This window comes from Onychomys torridus, chromosome 22 (assembly GCF_903995425.1).
Source record: "Onychomys torridus chromosome 22, mOncTor1.1, whole genome shotgun sequence".
In the NCBI taxonomy this organism is placed as follows: Eukaryota; Metazoa; Chordata; class Mammalia; order Rodentia; family Cricetidae; genus Onychomys; species Onychomys torridus.
Window position 1 is genome coordinate 39733475 of NC_050464.1, and position 24583 is coordinate 39758057.

The window sequence follows — 24583 nt, forward strand, 5'->3', positions numbered from 1 at the left end:
AGAGGGGACAATGAGGTGGCCCAGCCCGGGGACACACCAGTCCCCGTTCATTTGCACACACACACACACACACACACACACACACACACACACACACACACACACACACACACACACACACACACACACTCATGCCTTTTTCCGTCTCCTGTGACGGTTAATCCCGACTGTCAATTTGACAAGATCTACAACCAGCAAGCCTCCGTGAGAGGTCATCTAGATTAGGAAAGCCCATCCTGAACGTGGGTGGCGTGAAGCTGGGGGCCTAGGCTGAATAAAAAGGAGAAAGTGAAGCCGGGCAGTGGTGGTGCAGACACACCTTCAACCCCGGCACTTGGGAGGCAGAAGCAGGCAGATCTCTGAGTTTGAGGCCAGCCGGATCTATAGAGCAAGATCAAGGACAACCAGGGCTACACAGAGAAACCCTGTCTCAAAAACAAACAGAAAAGAGAGAGAGAGAGAGAGAGAGAGAGAGAGAGAGAGAGAAGGGGAGGGGAGGGGAGGAAGGGAGGGAGGGAGAGAGAGAGGGAGGAACGAATGAACGAACAAACGAAGGAGAGAAAGTGATCTAAGCAGCATCCTTCGCCGGCTTCCTACTGCAGATGTAGCGGCTGCCCCTCCTGCCTCCTCCTCCTCCATGGACACTGCACCCTCAGACTGTGAACCAGAATAAACCTGTTCTCCAAGTTGCATCTAGTCAGGTAGTTGACCACAACAAGAAAATTCAAGTCTCCCTTGTCCAAAAGGACAGCCCTGTCCAGCAGCGTGGCATCCCTGAAGCCCCATACCCCCAGGCTGGGTTCCTGTTCCACCCACCAGCTAACTCCTCTCCATGGAGGGCCTGGGACTTGTCCATTGTTCATGGTAGACTAGGATCTGGTGGGGGGTTCCGCAGCTGGTTCAGGAGGCATTTGCTACTGACGTTCTTGGGAGTCTGTGGACTGTCCCGTGGGATATCATTGTTCCCGGGTTCATTCTTATTGCCGCCAAGAACCCATCTCCACACACCTGCCTAGTTCCATGCTAGGAACCATGGGGGAACAACATAGATGTTCAGTGTCCTGCAGGATTGCTGTGAGCATTTGGGAATGTGGACCCATGATCCCTGGAGTCCTGATAGATTTTGGTATTGTCTCAGTTCACTTTCTGTTGTTATAACATATTGCAGACTGCATCATTTATAAAAAAAAAAAAAGAAAAAATCATTTGATTCATGATGTTGGGAAGACCAAGAGTACTGTGTAGCATCTACTCAGAGTCTGACAAACTGTCCAGAATCTCCCTTCTCCTCCCCTTCCCCTCTCCTCCTCTTCCTTCTTCTTGTTCACCGTTTTATGGTGTGCGTGCCTGCCTGTATATGTATGTGTGGGCATGCATGGACATGTAGGCACATGCATACAGAGGCCAGAGGTGTGATTCCTCAGGAGTATTCACCGTTTTTGTTTTTGAGGCAGGGTCTCTCCCTGGGACCCGGAGCTTGCTCATTAGGCTGGCTGGCCATCCAGCCCCAGGGGCCACCCACTCCTGCCTCCCTAGTGCTGGGATTACAAGCATGCACTCGCTACACCCGGCTTTTGTCTGTTTGGTTTTTGAGACAGGGTCTGGTTGTCCCGGACTCCATATCCAAATGGAGCTGGCCTCAACTCAGTAATGGGGCTGCCTCTGCCTCTCCTGGGATCAAAGGCATGTGCCCACACTCAGCAACACCTGGCTGTTTTACATGGTTTTTTTGGGGAGTGGGGGCTTCCCCTCTCTTCCTCCTCTTACGGATCCACTAACTAATCATGCTGGGGCCCCACCCTCCTGACCTCACTAGCCCATTTTGACCTCCCCATGGCCTCACCCCCAGACACCATCGACACAGGATTTTGAAGTTTCCAGCAGGGGAGCTTTGAGGGGTACCTCCCAATCAAGACCTGTTTTCTAAAGAAAAGTGAGATTAAATTGAAAACAACAATAACAATAAAAAGCAAGGGGGCTGAAAGTAGCGCCTTACCTAAGTAACAAAGGATGTCTTCCGGTCCAGGCTGGAAGGAGTCTCACCCTGGTGCTGGTGCTGGTGCTGGTGGCGGAGCCTGTTCAAGCTCTCTCAGGCATAAATCAGAAAGTGGGTCCCCACCAACGGCAAATGGCCTGGGATGCAGCTGTAGAACTTGGGGGTTCTCAGAGCCCAGGACTGCTTAAACGTGACAGGGAATCCTAGCCTCTAGCCTGAGATCCGGGCCAAGATGGCCACAGCTACAGGTCATACTAGTTTCTGCATGTGTATAAGAATCACACAGATCCCAGCGTGTGCAGTACAGACGAGCTGGGTGTCTGGGCTTGGCAGTGTGTCTCGATCCTGGCCAGTGGAAGGGAGACGTCTGTAGGGATGGGGAGAGATCGGCCTGGGTAGAAGGGCACAGTCAAGATGTGAGAGCTTTTCACTCTGGGCTAGGAATCTCTCTGAGGCTGCTAGTCAGCACCTGAGGAGTCAGGCATCCCTTGGGTGACAAAGGATTTATTTTTCCCCACACCTCCCATGGGTCAGCTGGTCTCAGGGGTGTAATTTCAGGCCAAGAGACTGGGGAGTGGAGCCCGGCAGCCCGGTCTTCCACCGTCCCAGGGTGTTCTGGTGTTTCTGGGTCCTTGAAAAGACTCGATAAGCCTCAGTGTCACCTTGGAAAAAATCACAGCCACTGAACAGGTGCCCAGAAAGCTAAGTGAAGCTCTACAACCCCAAAGCACATTCCACCAGGCTCCAGTTACCGGTGTCCACCTACAGGGAGCCCAAATGAGACCGAGTGGACGCTTTCTCCTTTGTCTAGATCTGACTTTTCAATTTCATTTTTTAAAAAAAGATTGTGCATATGGGGAGTGGGTGTCAGTGTACACGTGGAGGTCAGAGAACAACTTAAGGGAGATCATTTCCTCCTCACACTGTGTGAGTCCCTGCGATCAAGCTCAGGTTAACAGCTTTTGCCCATAAGCACCTTTAGTCGCTGAGTCATCCTGCTGGCCCCTAGAGCTGAAGGATTCCCGGGCTAGCAACCAGTGAGTGAAGCTATTCCACCCACACGTGATGGCAAAGCTGAGGCTCAGACTCCAACTCAGAGAGCAGGGCTTCTCCTTTCATCTCAAAGTTCTTGGAGACACTCAGGATTTAAATCAGACGTGGGCATCCCGGTGGCCTCCAGATTTTGCCACAGTTAGGGCGTCGGCCACTGTCCCACCAGCTCCAACCAGGACACAAAGGTGATTCAAGAGACAAGGTCTGTCCCCAACAATCTCAGAAGAGAAGAGGGGCATAGAGGTGGCAGCCGGGGACTTCCTTTGTGAAGCTAAGTCATATTCTTCTCTGTACTTGGAAGGACCCTGCCCTGCAACCAACCTCAATACAACACAGTGGGGAAGATGACATAATCTGTTTCTTCAAGGAGCTTAGGGTCATGTAAGCAAGATAGGGCCATAAGACATAATACTATGGCTTCTATATCCATCCATTCATCCATCCATCCATCCACTTACCCATCCATACAACTATCCATCCATCCATCCACTCATCCATCCATCCATCCATCCATCCATCCATCCATCCACCCACCCATCCATACAACTATCCACCCACCCATCCATACAACTATCCACCCATCCACCCATCCATCCACCCACCCACCCATCCATCCATCTACCCATCCATCCATCCATCCATCCATCCATCCATCCACCCATCCATCCATCCATCTACCCATCTATCCATCCATCCATCCATCCATCCATCCATCCATCCATCCACCCACCCATCCATACAACTATCCATCCATCCATCCACCCACCCATCCATACAACTATCCACCCACCCATCCATACAACTATCCACCCATCCATCCATCCATCCATCCACCCACCCACCCATCCATCCATCTACCCATCCATCCATCCATCCATCCACATCCATCCATCCATCCATCCATCTACCCATCTATCCATCCATCCATCCATCCATCCATCCATCCATCCACCCACCCATCCATACAACTATCCATCCATCCATCCATCCACCCACCCACCCATCCATCCATCTACCCATCCATCCATCCATCCATCCATCCATCCATCCATCCACCCACCCACCCATCCATCCATCCATCTACCCATCTATCCATCCATCCATCCATCCACCCACCCATCCATACAACTATCCATCCATCCATCCACCCACCCATCCATCCATCCATCCATCCATCCATCCATCCATCCACCCCACCCCACCCATCCATACAACTATCCACCCATCCATCCATCCATCCACCCACCCACCCATCCATCCATCTACCCATCCATCCACCCACCCACCCATCCATCCATCCATCCATCCATCCATCCATCCACCCACCCATCCATCCATCTACCCATCCATCCATCCATCCATCCATCCATCTATCCATCCACTCACCCATCCATACAACTATCCATCCATCCACCCATCCATCCACCCACCCACCCATCCATCCATCCACCCATCCATCCATCCATCCATCCATCCATCCATCCATCCATCCACCCACCCATCCATACAACTATCCATCCATCCATCCATCCACCCACCCATCCATACAACTATCCACCCATCCACCCACCCATCCATCCATCTACCCATCCATCCATCCATCCATCCATCCATCCATCCATCCATCCACCCACCCATCCACCCACCCATCCATCCATCCATCCATCCATCCATCCATCCATCCACTCATGTACCTATATCCAATGCAGCAAACCACCCACTCATGCCTGCAGCTATCCTTCCATCCACCCCATTAATTACTAAGTGTCTAGTACATCTCAGAGTCTATTCTAGGTGCTAGGAACTAAACATCGAACGAGTTAGCCACAGTCTGTCTCCCATGGACCTTGCCCCTGACTGGGGAAGAGAGGAAATAAGTCCAAATATAAAGCAGATGCTTGGACTCGGAGTATGAGAGGAAGCAGTGGGGGCAGCGGTGGTGGTTGGGGACCTGGGATGGCTGTGTGGCACTAGGGGAGTCTGAACCCGGACCCAGATGGGGAATGGCTACATTAGAGGAAGCAGTGGCTGAGCAGGAGGCTGGGGCAGTTTAACTGTATGCATGGCAGAGCTGCATGGGACAGGGCTCCAAGGGAGGGCACCGGGGACGGGGTCCGTCAAGACTTTCAGTAGTATCAGTCTTAGCGTTTGGAGATATGGGTTCCTTTGAAAATATGACTTAAACCTGTGGCTGTGTCCCACATTCAGGCTCCAGACCATACAGAGAATCAAGCACACAAGAGTATGTACTAGTTCAGGGCTCCTCTTACAGTCCCCTGAAAACCTGCTGGGGCCCCTAAGCGATGCCTGGGGGCAGCCCAGCCCCTTCCCCTCTCCTCACCTCAGATGGCCCTCCTGTCCAGGGTCCCCACACCTCCGGTCAGGCCTCTCCAAGGTTACCTTCTCCACGTGACCTCCGCTGTTCCAGCTCTGTCCTTAAACATAAATCTGCGAGCTTTTAAAAAGTCCCTTTTCCTTTAAGGGTCACATTCGGGTTAGTAAGCAAAGCAGGGTCACATGAGGAACTGGTCTGAGAAGGGTGTGTAAACACAGGGCGTGTTTTTCTTCCTGGTTCCTGAAATCAATACTTTTCACTCTGCTGACTGAGTGGAACTCCAGCCCCAAATAGGATGGGGGGGGGGGATTTCCTGGGAAGGAGAAGGCACAGATAGGGGCTTCCTGAGTAATTGTTAAATAAAGGGGGCTCACTCTTTCTCTTTGTTCTAAATGATGAAAACACAACCCAAAAAATGATGGAATACACCTCCAAGAGGCTCAGGTGGAAATAAGAAGTGGACAGATGCACACAACTGAAAATTCTATGGTGTAGCTTCGGGCACAGTTCAATCCAGGTAAATAAACAATCTCAATCGCTCAGTCTCTCACAAGGTGCCACACTCACGCTCAGAAAAAGCTCATATAGCGGGTGTTGGGGCGCGGGTGGGTGGGTGGTGCACACCAGTTGACATCATCAAAAGCAGTGTTTCCTCCCCAAATTAAGGACAGAAGACCTCGGCGCAATCCAGTGTGCAGCCTCGACCAGGCTCCTCCAGCGGAGGGACTCTGGAGCTACAGAGGTGAATCCCTGTTTTCTCATTCATGCATCCACTTTCTTTCTTTAAATTGGTGTTTGTTAGAGGACCCTGGAAGCTTGTGGGTCCCAGATCTGCTGTGACCAGCTGTAACTGGCTTGACTGGGCTCTGTCCTGCCAGGGGCACCCAGCTGTTCTGCCCAGCCTCTGCTTGCCTCTCCTTGCAGGCAACCTGGGTAAACCCACCCCAACCTGACTGGCTCGGTCAGCAGTGACATGGCCTGATGGTGACCCTGTCTCGAAAAAAACCCCAAATGAATAATAACAATAATAGCAACAACAATAAATAATAATAACAGAGAGATTACAGTAGTTCTAACAATTTACAGGATGAGACTGAAGCCCATATATGGACGGGTCAATGGTGAGTGTGGGTTGGCGTGACACGGACAGCTTACATGTGCATATCTGTAGTCATTATTTAAGGTTAATTTGTGTTGCTGGAGAGATTGCTCAGAGGTTAAGAGCACTGACTGCTCTTCTGGAGGTCCTGAGTTCAATTCCCAGCAACCACATGGTGGTTCACAACCATCTGTAATGAGATCTGGTGCCCTCTTCTGGCTTGCAGGCATACATGCAGACAGAACACTGTATACATAATAAATAAATAAATCTTAAACAAACAAAAAACCAAGTTAATTTGCACTCCAGCACGCCCAAAAATTGGTGTTAATTTCTGGAAAAATTTCTTCCCAGGGGGAGACATAAACAACATCTACCCTCCTCCTGAGATCCCAATGACAAACCAAGGAGCAATTGATTCTACCAAAGTTCACTCCGGGAAACCAGTGAGTTTATTGGACTTCCTTACAGAACCTAGTTGATTAGGTACCTACAGGGGTGCGAGTGCTCCCCTAAAAGGTTGCATTCCCAGCATCCCCAGCAGGGATGAAGGCTTCCCTGTAGCTGTGTAGATGGAGCAGTCTCCCTAGTCTTACAGGCCCTATCTACCCTGGCCCCTTCCAGAATCCATGTGCAGTTAGGGCAGGGTTGGAGCTGCAGGATATTCAGATGAGGGTCCTATGACCCCCCCCCCCCCCCCCCCCCCCCCGCAACCTCCATGAAAGCGTGTAACAGTCAACAAGCCCAGCTGGGTTAATCATTTTGCAAGAGGGGTGGACTTGGATAGGTCGCGCCTCTTTTTATTCCTTTTCCTAATGAGGCCACCGAATAAATCTCTGGTTTGGGGGAATTGTTTCTTCCTTCTTTCTTCCTTCCTTCCTTTCTTCCTTCCTTCCTTCCTTCCTTCCTTCCTTCCTTCCTTCCTTCCTTCCTTCCTTCCTTCCTTCCTTCCTTCTTCCTTCCTTTCTTTTTCTTCTCCTCCCTCCCTCCCTCCCTCCCTCCCTCCCTCCCTCCCTCCTTCCTTCCTTTCTTTTTCTATTAAGTTGGCTCTTCCAATTGGCTAACTGAAGATGGGTGGCCAGACCTAGCTTGGGGCCCAGGCTGTGACCCCCGAATTGGGTATCAAAGCCTTCACTCCCCAAGTTCACCTGGCTCCACCGGAAGCCAGTGGCTGCGGACGCCAGCAGAGGGCGCCCTCGCCCCACCTTCCTGCCACGGGCTGATTCCCGGGGCTTCTCTGGACCCCGGCCAGTGATGGGAGCTTCTTGGCTGAGGTTTGACCAACCTCGCGAGGCATTTCCTGTGTTTGTTCCCATCCCTCCAGTCTCTCCAAATCCCTCTTCCTTCTCTCTTGTCGGGCTGGCATCAAATCCCCAATAAATCCCGAGCATGTCCACAAGTTTGCTTTGGGCTCTGCGCCGGCCTGATTCCTGCCGATTCCTGCTGTGTGACTTCAAGCCAGTTACTTGATTTCTCTGTGCTTCCGCTCCCTCTCCTGCCTGCAGCTGCTGAAGATACATCACTTCTTCCAGGGTTGTGGCACTCACGGAAAATCACCCGGCTTGGTACACGGGTGCTAATTTCAGCAATGTCATCCTTACCGGGGAACTCAGGGTCCCCGTTGTGGGTTTTTAGTCCCACAGATAAAGACACTCCAAAGTGGACTTAGAAGGAAACTTGAAGACACTTTTATAGGAGTTTGGGAGAAAAGAACAGGGCAGGTGGGCTGCCGGTAGGAGGGGGTTGGAGAGGGAGAGAGTCGGGGTTGGTCGGTTAGAGCTCAGAAAAGTAGGTATGGAGAGGGGGGTCTTCCGAGAGAGGGGGGGATGCCTGGAGCACGGATTTGGGGAGACAGGCTTCCAGGTAGGAAGGCAGACAGTGGACAGGTTCATCGGTAAGGGTCTGTGAGCCTCAGCATGGTGGGGGCAGTGTGGGTTAGATGAGCCTGTATCTCATTAAAAGCAGCTATTCTTCGAGGCTCCGTTTAGTTTTATTTTGAGCACAGTCTCACCTAGGCCAGGCTCCCCTTGAATTCTCTTTGACACTAAGGATAACCTTGAACTTCTGCCCCCACTGCCTCCATCCAGAGTCCTATGGTTACAGCCCTGAAGCATCATCCCAGTTTTATGCTGGGATCAAACCCAGGGCTCGCAACGCTGCCCACTGAGCCACATTCCCACTCCCTCCATCTTTTTAAAACACGTTTTAGGGTTCCAGCTCTGGGGTGATTGACCAAGAGAGATTAACTGTCAAGACTGCAATGGCAGCCAGGTGGTGGAGGCACACGTCTTTAATCTCAGCACTCGGGACGGCAGCAGAGGCAGGTGGATCTCTGTGAGTTCCAGGCCAGCCTGGTCTACAGAGTGAGTTCCAGGACAGCCAGGGCTACACAGAGAAACCCTGTCTCAGAAAACCAAACCAACCAACCAACCAAACAAATAAATCATAAATAAATAAATCATGAAAAAGAACAATGTTCCTGCTGTCTCAGAATCCTGAGCAGTTCAGATCGTGTCTCCACCCAGGCCAGAGGTATGATTCAGGTCCCTTTTCTTTTGACCAAAAACTCTGTAAGAATAGATTTAAACAAATTAAAGAAGAAGAAAATCCACAGAGTCACCTTATCAGTGAGAAGCTTTCCCTGGGTTGACAGAGAACTTAGGGAAATTAAATCTTAAGGAGGGGCACCTGGGACACTCTCCCCTCTCTTAGGCACCAGTGTGTTACCAGGGAAACAGGAGGCCGTGTCCAAAGATGGTTCCGATGGGGAGGGTCTGTGATAAACAGCCGGGGGGGAAAGAGAGTTAAGTAGGGAAAGTCTTATTCTGGCTCCACCGCTGCCAAGGGATGCAGCCCATCGTGGTGGCAGGGGAAGCCGCTGGCCACACTGCACTCAGGAAGCAGCAGTGAACAGGAAGAGGGGCAGGCTATAGAATCCCAGGGTCCACCTGCAGTGACCTCCTCCTAAAGGTTCCCCAACCTTCCCAGGCAACATCACCAGCTAGGAGCCTGGTATTCAAACATATGAACCTATGGCGGGGATGTTTCATATTTAAACCACAGTAGGACCCCAACACAACACAGGTAGAGTGGGGAACCTGAAACTCCCTGCTCGGGGTGCAATCTCTAGGCATGTGTGGCTGGCAGTCTCTCATTTGGCCTCAGTATAAGAGAATGTGGAGGAGTCTCCCAGGAAGTCTGGCCCCATGAGGACCCAGGTGCCTCTGGGAGTTGTAGTGTTTTTTTTTTGTTGTTTGTTTGTTTGTTTGTTTGTTTGTTTTCCAGTCTTCCCTCCGCTTGGCTAGAGTTGACAGACTGCAGAGTGGGGGATGGGATAGTCACAGGCGACACGTCTGGGTTTGGGTTCTGTGGACGAGTCAGAAAAGACACTATTGGTTCCCTTCTCTGCTTATATTCTGAGCTAGGCTGGCAATGTCAGGCGGAGGGACTCTGTTGGCGTGGGAGCCGAGAACCACAAACGTCCGGCTACTCAGAAGCACTCCGACATGTATCTTGTCACTAGTGATTTGCACAAGAGAGATAGAAAGTTTCTCGAAGGTTCTGGAACAGACACAGCACATGGTGGGGTAGCACAGACTGGCCATTTATGGCCCTGCTAATCTGGTACCCGTCCCAAGGTAGGCACTGTGAATCAGGTGGCCGCCCGAGGGGCTTTCTGAAGTATCTTTAGAGAGAAGACTTTTTCAAAAAAAAAAATTATTTTATATATTTTTATCTGTAACATGAATCTTAAAGGGTCTTATTAATAAAACATAAAACAAAACAAAACATGGGAGCAAGACATTGGGGTGAATGCTGAAAGATCAGAGAAGCAGAACAAGCCACAGCTTCCTCACCTTGCCAGTTCCTCAGCTGATCCTGTTTCCTCAAACTGGAAGCCTCTGAGTCTTCATCGAATGGATCTCAGCTGAACTACTGCTAAAAGCTTAAAAGCTTAACAAACTTAGTTCCTGGTCCTCACGCCTTATATACCTTTCTACTTCCTGCCATCACTTCCTGGGATTAAAGGTGTGTGTCACCATGCCTGGTTGTTTCCAGTGTGGCTTTGAACTCATAGAGATCTGGATAGACCTCCGCCTACAGAATGCTAGCATTAAAGGTGTGTGTGCCACCATTTTCTGGCCTCTATGTCTGTCTAGTGGCTGTTCTGTTCTCTGACCTCAGATAAGTTTATTAGGGTGCACAATATATTGGGGGACACAATATCACATTTCCCCCTTTTTGTCTAAAATAATAAAAGAAGCTTCTAACTATATCCAATAAGTATATATAATATATACAGTAAAGAATTACATTAACAATGTCCAGTCCATTAGCATTTGACAAATTCAAACAAAAATTTCATTATTTATCCTATTTTGGTGAGTCCAGTACAAAATTTGTATACAATATAGAAAAATCCAATCCAATGTAAAATATTTAAAACAAGTAGTACCTTTATAAAAGTAGATTCAACAATCTACCTTTTTATCTTATCATATCCATTTATCCTTTTTGGTTTTTCAAGACAGGGTTTCTCTGTGTAGTACTGGCTGTCCTGGAACTTGTTCTGTAGACCAGGCTGGCCTCGAACTCAGGGATCCACCTGCCTCTGCCCACCGAGTGCTGAGATTAAAGGTGTGCACCACCACACCCAGCACACAAACCATTTTTTATAATAACATATAAACTCTGTATAAAAAGCCTGCTTTTAGGTGGAATTTCGTCTTGCAAACCAACCATTCAAACTGCCTCAAAGACCTCCCCTTGGGGGTGGTAGTCATATTTGACATTCGCTGAGATGGGTCCAGTTGATAACTGTGCCCATGGCATCCAGATGTTCCATACCACTGCTGGGCTCTGTCACTATGGACAGGCCCCCTGGGGAGCCTCAGGTGGATCCTGGGTATCATAGAAATGTCAGTCCTTACTTCAAAAGGGTGAAACCCATAGGATTGGGTGAGTTGTACACACAGACACACACAGAGATACACACATTCACACACAACACAACACACACACAACACACACACACACCCCTCAACAATTTGAGGCAAAGAGGAGGGGAGAGCGGCAGACCGCTCTCCTGAAGCCACGCTGCTGCTTGGGTCCCTGTCTCTCTTTTCTTGAGGTTGGCTGGCTTACAATATAAAGGCACAAACCACGTCCCATTACTCAGGCTGGGCCGTGTCCCCTGGGAGCACATGTCATAAATACGATTCAATTTTCTCATGCAATGTGTTCTCCCTAATGCTGATGAAGCCCCATGAGAACCTGGATCCTGCCAGCCGCCTCAGAGCTGAGTCCCCAGAGCCCAGCATACAAAAGGTACTTAGTAAAGGCAGTGCTGGCTGGCTGGGTGGGCGGTCCGGGGATGGAGTCCCTGCTCCTTGGGGGAAGGAAGGGAACTGAGGAGAGAGAATGGATAGAACCCAGGAGCTCAGGCCTGAAAAAGGAGAGGAAGGGAGGGAGGGAGGGAGGGAGACAGAGAGAAACAGAGACAGAGACAGAGAGAGCGGTGGCTTGTGGTGGAGTACACCACTTTTGCAGAAAGAGTTCAGTTCCCCACACCCTTCCAGGAGTGGCAGCCTACCTGGGTAGTTCCCTGGGATCTGTCGCCCTCTCTGGCCTCTGCTGGCACCTGCACTTACATGAGCATATACACATAACTAATAATAAACCTTTTTTTATTTAAGAGAAAGTAAAAAGCAAACGGGTAGATACGATTAATGAAATGAACAAGGCAGCCGGCCAAGGAAGCCTCACTAGCAAGACCTCTAGTGGACCCTGCTCGGCCACCCCAGGACAGCCAGTAGGGCTCCACGTGGTAGCGCACAGTAGGTTCCCCGGGGGAACCGGGACCGTGGCGCAATGCCGCGTCGATCCAGCAGGGGGCGCGCCGCGTACAGGCTCCCGGCTCCGGGGTGGGGAGGGGCCTCGCTCCGCCCCTCCCTCGCTGCTCTGCGCAGGCGCCGCCGGGCGCGGTTGCCACGGCGACGGGGCGCTTCCCGCCCGAGCCCCGCCCCCAGTCGCGAGGCTGCGCGCGCCGCGGCAGGTGCGGGCCCGGCAGGTGCGGCGCGGCGGGGCCCTGCGGTAGGTAGGGCGCGGGCGGGGGCGCGCGGAGGGGCGGGGGCGCGCGCGCGCGGGGACGCCCACTCCTGCCCGCGGGGCCGCGTGGAAAGTTGGGCAAAGTTGGCGGAGGGCGAAGCCGGGAGCGGGGAGGCGCCGCGTGCCGAGTCCCGCTTTGGACTTTTGGGGAGCGGGGGGTGGGGGGATCCCGTTGCATCTGCGGCCGGGGAATGACGGAGGCGGAGGACGCCTTAGAGCTGGCCCCGCTCCCCGCCATCCCCACGCGCGTCCGCGGCGCGCGCGTGTGGCTCGGAATCGCTCCGTACCGGGCACCGTGCAGGCCAGGGCTGCCCTTCCCCGGGCCGGGAAACCGTGGCCTTTTTGCGTTCGGAGGGAGGGACGGACGGCGCCTGTTGCAGAGAGCTGTCCCTGGAGGCCCTAGCGACTGGCGCTGGGCCTGAGCCCCGGTCCCGGGGTCGCGCCCTCCCGGCTGGCGCGCGCACTGCCCGGGTCCGCGGTGACAAAGATGTGTAACTTGGACTTTTTCTTCCACGGAGGCGAGTCGCGGCTCCAGGCCGCGCGCGCAGAGAAGCGCTGGGGCTGGTTAATCAGTAACCGGGACTTAGGTGGAGGCTGCGGGCGGCCAACTTTCTCCCTGCTACCCCGCGGGGCGGGCGTGCGGCCAGGCTGGCCTCTGTGGACACCCGTGTCTGGGTGGGTTCCGGGGAGTCCCTTTAAAGGGATGGACGCTCCGCAGACACCCCTTTTTGGTGGGTCCCGGGGCGGGGAGGAGCCCCTTTAAAGGGTTTTAGGACTGAGCAGGATGCACTTAGGCCCGAAGAAGTGCTGAGCCTGGACGCACGCACGTTCGGCTTGGCCAGCCGCTGTGTGTGTGTGTGTGTGTGTGTGTGTGTGTCCGTCAGTGTGCACCGGCCCAGAGCAGTTCAGAATCTGCCCCTCAGGGATGACTCTCTGGCCACAGTCAGCCTGCCCTGCGTCTTTGTGGATTGGTGATGTTGGGGATGCAGCCCTCACCCCAGACTCTGAGCTAGACAACCGTCCCCCCTTCCCCCCGCCCCCAGGGACTCCTGGTGGCTGTTAGTACTTATGCTCACCTGAGCGGGGATGTGTGTGAGGGGATTGGGGGTCGGGGCCAGTGGTCCATCCCTGGTCACGTGACCCCTCTTAGCATCGCCACATTTTACCAACACACAGAATGGGCTCTGGATGTTGCCTACGTCCATTCATCTGAACTAATTGCCGTTCATTCACTGAACTAATGGTTCGAGACACTGTGTCACAAGGACTGGGCTCGAAGTCACATCCTGAAGGGGTGAATCCTTGGTCTGTCTGGGAAGACAGCGTAGGGGTGGCGGAGGAGGGGCCAATGGCCTGGGGCAAGAGGAGGATCTGCGTCTGGGGTGGAGAAGGGTGCCAAGGAATCGAACTCAACTCCTCGGGCTTGGTGGCAAGCCCCTTTACCCACTGAGTCACCTCACGGCTTTGAGGTGGTGCTTTGAGCCGGCAGCGGTTCTTCATGTATGTAATGGTCAGAGTCCTCCTCTCTTTCACGGGGTGGAGTGGAGGTGTGGGGAGTGTCAGGGATGGTTCTGATTGTGTGAGCTCAGGGTCTGAGCCTAGGAGGACTGTCATGATAGCCTGTCATCAGAAGTGTTCCAGGTGGATGGTGCCTTGCCGACCCTGGCTCATGTATGTATGTGCCTGTGCCTGTGCCTGCCGGAGGGTGTGAGTGTGTGTGTGTGTGTGTGTGTGTGTGTGTGTGTGTGTGAGAGAGAGAGAGAGAGAGAGAGAGATGTGGTCAAAGGTGACATTTGGGCTGAGCCTTAATGGCTAAGTAGGAGGCAGGACAGAGGCAAGGGTGGGTGAGGCCTAACTCCTGGAACTGCCCAGAGTGTAGGGCGTGTTGAATGAATAGAAGACCTTTAGACCCCAGCTCTGCATTGGAAGGCTTGGCACCGAGGGGGCCAGATCCCTGCCTGGGGGTGCACGCTCCTGCCCCCACCCACTTCAGATTGCGGGAGGGTGGATTCAGAGCTGCCTCTTCTCTCAGAACCTTGGATGGATGTTTGGAGACAGTGAGGTAAATTGCCGAGAGGGACCAGAGGTAAACCAAGGGTGAGGGACTCTTGGGAGATGGTGGGAGAGAGACCAGCCAGGCAACATGGAAGGGACGAGAATATAGGAAAAGCCAGAGGTACTGATGTACTGGTGTATGTCAGGACCTGGGCTGAGTCCTTATGTTCTCTCTCTGTTCTTCATGCTGGCTTTGGAGACACCCCCACCCCACCCCCACCCACGAGCCATTCATGACATGGATGTTTTCACTGATATACAGCTGGGGGTAGAGGAGCTGAGTTCTGAATGTAGAACTGGCCACCTGATGCCACGCTCCTCCCAATTCCGTGTGTCCCCGTGTGGCTAAGTGTGGCTGCCCACTGTCCACACCCTGGCTGCTGGCCTGGGTAAGGGGTCACTGTTTGGGTGGAGGGCTGGACACACGGATCACGAGTATTTTGTGGAGAATCTTATAGGAAGAGTCCCTGGGCTTGCAAACTCTGAAGGTTGCCTGCCTGTCCCCAGGAATCTTCTAGTCAGCTGTGTGGGAGAAAGGTCACATGACCCAAATCAGGAAGCAGTTACACACGGACTTGACTTTGGGGCCTGAGTTATCATTGCCCTTCTTGGTAATCGTGCAGTTAGGCGACCTTTGAAATGTTTACGGCCGTGTCTCCACTGGGAATAGAAACGTTTCCAGATTGTGGTTGTTGACTGTTTCCACCTGAGTCAACCACAGTGAACGTGCATTTGAATTTAGGATGCCGTGTGCATTGTGAAAATCCTACATCAGGTGAAAGTGAGTCGGCCACAGATGCCCAGGGGGACATTTCAGAGAGCCCTCGTGGTCCTCCCAAGGCTTCATGTACACACAGACTCTAATTCCTCCTAGGCCTCCGTCACACCTTGCCAGTTATGAAACCTGCTTTCTCATCTGCGCTGGAGCCAGAGGAGGAGGATTAAGTCCTGGCTTTGCTGTTTTCCCTGCTGTGTGACAGCAGTCTGGTGTCTTAACCTCTCTGAGCTCATTTCCTCCTTCATAAATGAGGCAAATGATGGGACTTACCTGTGAGGGCAGCTGTGAGGACCGGGAAGGGTCTGGCAGGTGTGTGTTGGTCCTAATTGATGGCGAAGGTGCTCAGTAAATAGCTGGAGGAAAAACTGATAAAAACTAGCAACAACATAAAAGAACCTCACCTAGAAATTAAAAACACATCTGGTGATTTCCCATTTGGGAACATGTGCTTGGAGTGTGTTGGTTACCAGCCAAGTGAACCGGCTCCTGCTGTTGGACGCAGAGTTATCACTGGATGTTTGGTGTTCACTCCGAGGCCCCTCCTGTTGGTGCATCCAGGAGGTGGAAGGACATGGCCTGAAGAGAGCTTGGAGTGGTGGCCCCGCCTGCCCAGGTCCCCTGAGCACACCTGTGGGAGCGAGTGGTCTGTAGTCACAGAGTGGAGCTGTTGGCTTTGTCTTGTCGTGGCCCCAGGCTATGGCCTGCAGCCTACCATAGGGAGCCTAGAGTCTCTGCAAGTTGTGTGGAGTTTGGTAGCCCGTGGGTGAGTCCAGCCTGCCAGAGATGGTATCTTGGAAACATCTGTGTGACACTCTAGTCTTTCTGGAAGTGTATGGCTCCTGTATCGGTTCACTTTTCCTGCGATCGCGCTGCATAACAAACATCTTCCAAATCACAGTGACTTTTAAACATAGTCCTGTTTTGCACTTGGGTCAGTGAGTGGTTTGGCTGATCTATCTTCAGACAGATCCCCCGGTTGACAGCAGTAGCCTGTGGGGTGTGTTCTTCAGCGGGGTGTACTGCAGGTGTGCAAGGGGTGGGACTACAGGTGTGCAGGGGGGAGGGACAGCAGATGGGCAGGGTGGTGGACTGCAGATGTGCAGGGGGTGGGACTACAGGTGTGCAGGAGGTGGACTGCAGATGTGCAGGGGGTGGACTGCAGATGTGCAGGGGGTGGACTGCAGATGTGCAGGGGGTGGGACTACAGGTGTGCAGGGGGTGGACTGCAGATGGGCAGGGTGGTGGACTGCAGATGTGCAGGGGGTGGGACTACAGGTGTGCAGGGGGTGGACTGCAGGTGTACAGGGTGGTGGGTAGCAGATGTGCAGGGGGTGGGACTACAGGTGTGCAGGGAGTGGACTGCAGATGTGCAGGGGGAGGGAATGCAGGTGTGCAGGAGGGAGGGACAGCAGGTCTGCAGGGGGTGGACTGCAGGTGTGCAGAGGGAGGGAATGCAAGTGTGCAGGGTAGAGTGGCAGCAGGTGTGCAGGGGGGAGGGGCTGCAGGTGTGCAGGGGGGAGGGGCTGGCTGCAGGTGTGCAGGGGGAGGGGCTGCAGGTGTGCAGGGGGAGGGGCTGCAGGTGTGCAGTGGGGAGGGGCTGCAGGTGTGCAGGGGGGAGGGGCTGCAGGTGTGCAGGACCTCAGGAGGAACCTTAGGAGGAAGTGAGATGATGGCCTTACCTCTGTCCTTATTCTGTAAGTCACCACAAGTCACAGGAACGCCCCCCTCCAAATCAGTGGGCCTGTTGTGCTCCCTTGAGGAGCTGAGCAGGCCGCTGCTGACAAAGGTGCATCCCGCTGCAGTCACGCTTCTGAGGGGCGGGAGGGCGCCTTCCTGGAGCAAAGGGGCTGCAGAGAGGGTAGGAATCAGCCCATGAACTGTGTGGGGTCAGTGGACTCAGAACGGGGGCTGTGGCGAAGGCGGGACATGAATTATGAACAGCCAGAAACAGCCTCAGTTTCCTTGTCTGGAAAGTGGGACTGTGGCTCCCTGGCTCTGGCTATGCTGCTCTGAGCTGGTGGCCCCACTTATGGCCCATTTGTTTATTTACCTTCTGAGATAGTTTCTCTAAGTAGGCAAGGCTGGTCCTGAACTCCTAACCCTCTTGCCTGAGCCTCCCAAATGCTGGGATCGCATCTGTGAGGAAGTAGCCTCCCTGTCTCTCAGCCTCAGTTTGCTGAGGGACGCAGGACCTGTGTTTGTTACATTAAAGACCTGAGGTGTGCTTGGCAGGCAGCAGGTGGCCGTGAGGGTCTTCGGGGTTAGCACAGGATGAGAGTACAGTAGGGGGTTTGGAGAGACTGCCCAGGTTCAAATCCCGGCTCTGCCACTTGATGTCTGTGTGGCTTTGGGCTGGCCACTGAACCTCTCCGGATGTCTGTTTCCCCACCTATGGAATGGGAGTCACTGAAGAGCCTGGCTCGGGAGGTCTGTGAGCATCGTTGTGTTGACAGCACCTTCAAGGACTTTGCCTGAGCTCTGGCCTGGAATAGTTTTGTTTTTGGTTTTGTCTGGCAGCGCTGGAGATGGACCATAGGGCTTCCAGCACGGTACACAAACCCTCCGCCAGTACGCTGCATCTCCAGTCTTTTACTTAAAAAGTTATTTTGAGACAGGGTCTCACTAAATGACTGCCAGGCTGTCCTTGAACTCATCATTCTGGTTATTGTTGGCTATGGTACTGTTAGTCTAGGGAGGCCCAGAGAGGTTGCTTGCCTTCCATGAAGCCACCAGCACAGAAGTGAGTGAGAGATGTGGTCCGGGCTCCTGGCCCTGCTGCAGCTGGCTAGCTGCCTGTTTGTGGGTTGCGAGAATTTTCTGTAGCCAATGTGGGACATCTTAGGAGGGACAAAGCCTCATTACCGACCACTCAGCCTCCTGGGACAACAGTCCTGATCTGTCAGGGAATTGCAGTGAGAAGTCGCCATGTTGTCCCATCCAGGGAGCACGCAGGTTTCTGGGGACCCCATTGGCCATGAGTCATGGGGGATGTGCTGAGAGTCTGGGTGAGCTTCCTAGCAGAGCTGGGAGGATGCATCTGTCTTGGGCTCGCTGTGTGACCCGGCTTCACTCTCTGTGGGTCCTTGCAGCCTGACTCCCGCTCCTCCCCACCTCTGGTCTCCCCTGCTGCCTCCTGGCAGTCAAGTGCAGGCTGGGTGAGCTGGATGCCTGGCTCCGTGCAGTGCTGTGTGACTTCAGACAAGTGCATCAGCTCCCCTGAGCCTCAGCTCATTTGCGGAAGGACAAAATACAACAGTAGTGAAGAACAGGATCTGGAGGTGGCTCAGCGGGTAAGGGCTCTTGCTGCCAGGCCCCCCAAGTTTAGTCCCTGGAGCCCACGTGGTGGAAGGAGATAACCGACTCCTACAAGTTGTCCTCTGACCCCCACATGTGTGCTATGGCCCCATCAATCAATCAATCAATCAATCAATCTAATAAAAATATTTTTTAAAGACAAATAACCCAAGATTTCCCTCGTGATGGTCTTGTAAGACCATGGGACTTACGTAATAATTACAGGCCTTTTTCTTTTGCGCAGTGAGCACTAAAGTTGGCCTGGAGTTTATTCCTTTAATGTGTGTAACTGATATCGAGCTATAACTTTAAATCTCCCTTGTTTGCATGAGCAACAGAAATAAGGACAGCAGCAGCAATAAAATAATTAATAATTAACACTGATTGAGGAGTGGTGGCCCATGCCTGTAATCCCAGCATGCAAGAGGCCAACGCAGAAGGGTTGTCCATGAACTTGAGGCCAGCCTGGGATACACTGTGCATGTGGTTGCCGCCACCTCTGTGCTGTGTCTCAGGTGCAGAGGTGCAGTATTGGATGTGACGCCCACAGAGTCTGTGTTGCTTTTGTTATACAAGTGAGGGTGGCCAGACTCCCAGGGGCACCAGAGGCCCTGCCCAGAGCATCGGGCCCGGGGGGGGGGGGGGGGCATCGGGCCACGGGGGGCAGGCCGGGAGACAGGCTCCTGTTGCCTGGCCCTGCCCACTGGAGAAACTGAAGTACTTCTAGAGGTCCCAAGTCAGGGCTACAGCCTCACACTGCCCAGTCTGTTGGCTTTTGTTTATTTATTTTGTTGTTTATTTTGTCCCTCCTGAGGACTGATCTGTCTGTCCAAAGAATAGGTGTGAAGGACATCCCAGCAGAAGGAGAGGCCAGTGGCGCTGGGTACCCCAGGGTCACCCTGTGAACTACACAGCCTGGCTTGTTGGGACATGAAGCCCAGGCCTTGGCAGGCCCTGCCCTCTGAGACTGTTCAGGACACTGGGCGGGATGGAAAGGGACTGGGTAGGGAACTCCCAGGGACCTTTGGCTTGGGACGACACCCAGGTTCACCTCCTTTCACTTCAGGCCGGGCACAGCTGATTGTTAGTGTGTCAGAGACCATGCGTGGCACCTGGGAGGGCCTAGGCTGGTGCTGGCGAGGATTAAAGTGTATTAGAAAGTTCCCAGCTCAGGCGTCCCTGCACTTGCCTTGGCCAACCCCTTTCCCTGTTGGGTGTAAGCAGAAGTAGATTCAAGGGAGTCTCTCCCGCTACACCTCCAGGAAGCATCTAAGCCAGCCCTTTAAAAGGCCAGGCCTGGAGGAGCCATACTGTGCCCAGGATGTGCCATGTGTGCCAAGTCCCTTGCTTGGGAGGTGTTGTGTTCCGCATCTTCTTGTCATCCTCAGAGTGACTCAGGCAGTTGGCATTGTTAACCTTTTCCTGGACGAGCTCATCGAGGCTCAGCTACAGGAGAGATGTCTGCTCATCTTTCCAGGGAGGTCCCATGTCCCGGCCCAGGGTTCTGCTTTCTCCAGGGAGAGTTGGCCTTTTCATATTTGTTATTTATTGAGCACCTACTGTATACTCAGGCCCCGGACTAGGCCTCTGCCACCACCATGGAGGAGAGAGACATGGGGGCAGAGAGCTGCTTCTCAGGGCTGTGATGGGGCATCCAGAGGCCAGCCTGGGTCCTGTCTCCCAGTGAACCTTGAGCCCAGACTGCTTCCTTTGTACCATTAGGACTCAGACTGTGCAGGTGACAGGTGACACCTTCCCTCTTGGAGGGGTGAGACGGCTTGCATATTCTCAGATTAAACTTCAGAGTGAGCGACAATGCCTTGTGAGCCCTGCTCTCCTCCACAGCCCATCTGCCTTGCCTTCCTTTAGTTCACTCAGAAGTGGGTGGGCGAGTGGATGGGAGGGAGGCGGCCAAAAGCCGGAAGAATTTTCGGAATGCCCAGAATGCTGACTGACCCAGCCAGCAGGTGTGAGCCATCTTCCCCAGCTTTGGTGGGGGTCAGCCAAGCATCGGCAAGACTTGCTGAATGTGCTGCCCAGTCTCCAGCCTGAGGCCTGAGTCACCCCTGGGAGGTGGCTCTTCCAGGGATGACCCCACCCGATTTGGAGCCACACAGTGTGGGGTCATGGGTGTGCACATTAGGGTTTGTGGAGAATGGATACCGCTGTGGTTCTGTTACTCTGGGTGGTGATGGGTAAAGCTCCTACTGTGCACAGGGGTGGGGGTGGGGCTCCATTGTATGGTTATGTGACCCCCTGACGGCCTTTCCACCTTGCTTTCTTACCTCCTCTGGCCCTCCATCTGAGGGGGCCTTCCAGTGCACCAGTGTGCGTGATTAGTCCTCCTAGACTCTTCTGCTCTGCAGTGCAGCAGTCCCTTACCTGGGCGAGCAGCGTCCAGAAACAGGCTGAGAGAAAGGAGCGAAGGCCTGTAACCACATGTTCCAAAGATGCCTTGCAAGAGCATGCATATTCACTGAAAGGTGTCTGTGCCACAGAACACTGACATTCTCTGGAACTTCCTAGCTGTGTGACTTTGGGCAAGTCACGTCCCCTCTTTGATCCTCAGCTTCTCTTCTGTTAGATAAGATCCCGAGAATCCAGTGTGTTAATGCCCTCTGTTCTTTTATTTTTTTTAATGAGTTACTATTTTTATTTTATGTGCATTCGTGGTTTGCCTGCATATGTGTCTGTGTGAGGATGTCGGATCCCCTGGAACTGGAGTTACAGAGGTTGTAAGCTGTCATAAGGGTGTTAGGAATTGAACCCAGGTCCTCTGGAAGAGCAGTCAGTGCCCTTAACCGCTGAGCCATCTCTCCAGCATCCGACACCCTCCATCCTTATGGGTTGTCATTTTATATGACTGCGTACTTCCCCTTATTTTGAGCAAACCAGCTCCTTCTAGGAGTCTGTTAACTATAAGTAGTAGATGGAGTTAGGGTAGGTTGGGGACCACAGCACCTCTCCCAGGCACAGCTCCGTCGGCGGTGTTTTAGCTCATGGTGTGGGGGCTGTGTTGACTGGGACTGATCCAAGTGTCTTCATCCCATCCTGGCCAGCACACTAGGCTCCTTCATAAGCCCGGCCTGATCTCCATCACTGGGGATGCTTCCTGTCCCTGCTGAGGCCTGGCCAGCATCCAAGTCCTAGCCACTGGCCCGTTGGGAGGTGGCTGGTGTAAGATGAACCCTCTCTCTCCTCCCCTGGCTGCAGAGTAGCTTCCGGAAGACTTGCTCGGCTGTTGGGAAGAGGGCTGCACATGCCATGGAGACCTGGAAGGGCAGAGAAAGGGTGTGGGGAGCCACAGGGCAGGGCGGGTGATGGAGCCAGGTTCCCAGAGGTGAGTTGGGGGCCGGGGTATCTGCAGGGGAGTGATGCTGCTCTTTTGTGACCTTGGATGGGGATATTGCATAGCCCAGTCCATCCATAGTTCCCTGTGTGGCATGGGGCCGAGGTAGGGTCTCAGCCTTGTTGGGTCACATAGTAGGCAGATTCTTGCCCTGCCAGGCATGTTGGGCCCTGCCCCTTCCTCCCCTTCCCCTCCCCCAGCCTGCCCATCTGTACCAGCTCTGCTGCTGACTCAGCCAGCCCTGCCCAGTACTTGCTCCTCTCACTGACTCCCTCCAATAAATCTGGGTCACCATCGTCAGTACCAGTGGCTATAGGTGGCTAGCCTTATTTATTAGTTCATTTGTCTACTTATATATATTTGGTGTGTGTGTGTGTGTGTGTGTGTGTGTGTGTGTGTGTGTGTGTGTGTGTATTGGGGTGGTATGTATTATGTGTGCACATGACTGTGCTGGCCCGAGAGTGAGCATGTGGAGGCCAGAGGTCGACACTGAGTGTCCTCCTCTATTGCGGTCTCTCGCTGAACCTGGAACTCACCATTTTTGATGAGGCCAGCCAGCCACTGCTGGCTGGCCTCCCATGCTGGCTTTTATGTGGGTGCTGGGATCCCAATTCTGTCTCATAGCTGGGTACCAACATTTCTCCTCAAGCGTCTCCCCAGCCCTGCCAGTGGGCCTCTGTATGCTCAGCACATGGATGATGTCTGCTGGTAGCCACAGTGGTCACCACTGCCTTTGCTGGTGAGGTCTAGGGTTCATGCTGCAGGCCCTCGGGGGCCTGTTCCCTGACTGGCCCTCAACAAGCCCCTGGCTGGTCTTTAGGGACTTGAAGCTGGCTTGAGGCCTCTCTACAAGGAAGCAGGATTTCTGTGCCCTTGAGGTCTGAAGTTTGACTCCAGCCTCTGGGTACCCTAAGGGGCCCCCAAAAGCAAAGCAGGGACCTGCTAGGCAGCAGAACCTCGGAATAGCTCCGTGGAGGTGCCAGGCACGAAGCCACTGTCTTACGCTCTTCTCCTGTGCCTGTCATCACATACACCAGTTAACACAACTTTAGGGAGAAAGGCCGTGGTTTGGCTTGCAATTCAAAGATGGTCGGTCCATCAAGGTCAGGACACTGAGGCATCAGGAGCTCAGACAGCCCGACATATCGCATCTGCAGTTAGAAACCCGAGAGATGGGTATAGAATGCTCAGGCTCAGCTCCCCATCTCCATTGTGTTCAGCCCAGGATTCCTGCCCAGGGACTGGCCCTGCCCACAGTTAAGATGGGTCTTCATCAGTTCCCATAGTCAAGGGAATCCCTTCAAGCATAGAAGACCATCTCTCAGGTAACAGTAAACACTGCCTCTCACATCTGAGATCCCACAGGAACACCCAAGGTGAGACCTGTTCTTGTTCCCATTTTTCAGATGAAGGGACTGAGCTCATTGTTAAGTTCATGTAGCCCAGGCTGGCCTTGAACTTGTTGTGTAGCTGAGGATAACCTTCAACTCCCAAGTGCTAGCGGGAGAGGCCTGGGCTACCATGCTGGATATTGAACTCAGAGTTTCTCACAACTGGAGTCCTGTCTCCAGCTCTTTTTAGGGCAGGGTCTCACAGTGTAAACAGGCTGGCCTTGAATTTGAAATCCTCCTGCTCCGGTGCTGAGATGTGAACCCATGCAAAGTTAATGCCTGAATTTAGTGTCTCCCAGGTTCTTCTCTGTCTGTCCACTGGTTCAGGTTCATCTTGGATCGTGGTTTCTGAAGATCTCTTGTGTGGCAGTGGCTCCTGTTATCTTCATGGACAGCACAGCTGCCATCAGGATCAACTTTAGGACAGTTTGGTCACCCCAGAGTAAAGGTCCACCCCTGTAGCAGTGGCTTTTCACCTCACCCCACCCGCCATACACACACATACTTCCCCACCTCTCCATGGACTTGTCTGTTTGGGGCATGTTCTCTTAAGTCTGGTCATATACTGCGTGGTCTTCTGTGAAGTTCCTTTAGTGTCATGTTTTCAAGGTTCATCCACTTGGTGATATTTTTCCATGTTTCATGCCTTTTTGATGCTCTAGTACTGTTCCTTTGGTAGATACTCCATTTTGTTGTAGTTCATTGAGGCAGGGTCACATAGACTGAGCTGGCCTTGAATTTGCTTCGTCACCGAGGATGACCTTGGACTGCTGATCTTCTTACCCAACTTCCCATGAGCAGGGATCACAGATGGTGTTCCACACACACCTGATTTCATTTCCATATGTATTTAATTGTTATGTATTGCCATGTTGGGGATCAGACTCACAGTCTCCAGAATTCTCGGCAAGCATTATGCCCTTGATCTACAGCCACAGTTCCATGATCTATTTTTCAAAAGTTAAATAAAAACATTTTCGCCGGCCAGTGGTGGCACACGCCTTTAGTCCCAGCACTCGGGAGGCAGAGGCAGGTGGATCTCTGTGAGTTCGAGGCCAGCCTGGTCTACAGAGTGAGTTCCAGGACAGGCTCCAAAGCTACACAGAGAAACCCTGTCTCAAAACA

At 53.1% G+C, this 24583-nt stretch overlaps 1 protein-coding gene across 1 annotated transcript in view; it reads left to right on the forward strand.

The window, feature by feature from the left end:
- The first annotated feature begins 12532 nt into the window (after positions 1–12532).
- The window catches only part of Kiaa1671 (KIAA1671 ortholog), a 141281-nt gene continuing 129230 nt past the window's right edge, over positions 12533–24583 (forward strand). The window contains exon 1 of the mRNA XM_036172023.1: positions 12533–12576. The gene's annotated coding sequence lies outside the window, so the exon portion shown is untranslated. The remainder of the gene's footprint in view (positions 12577–24583) is intronic.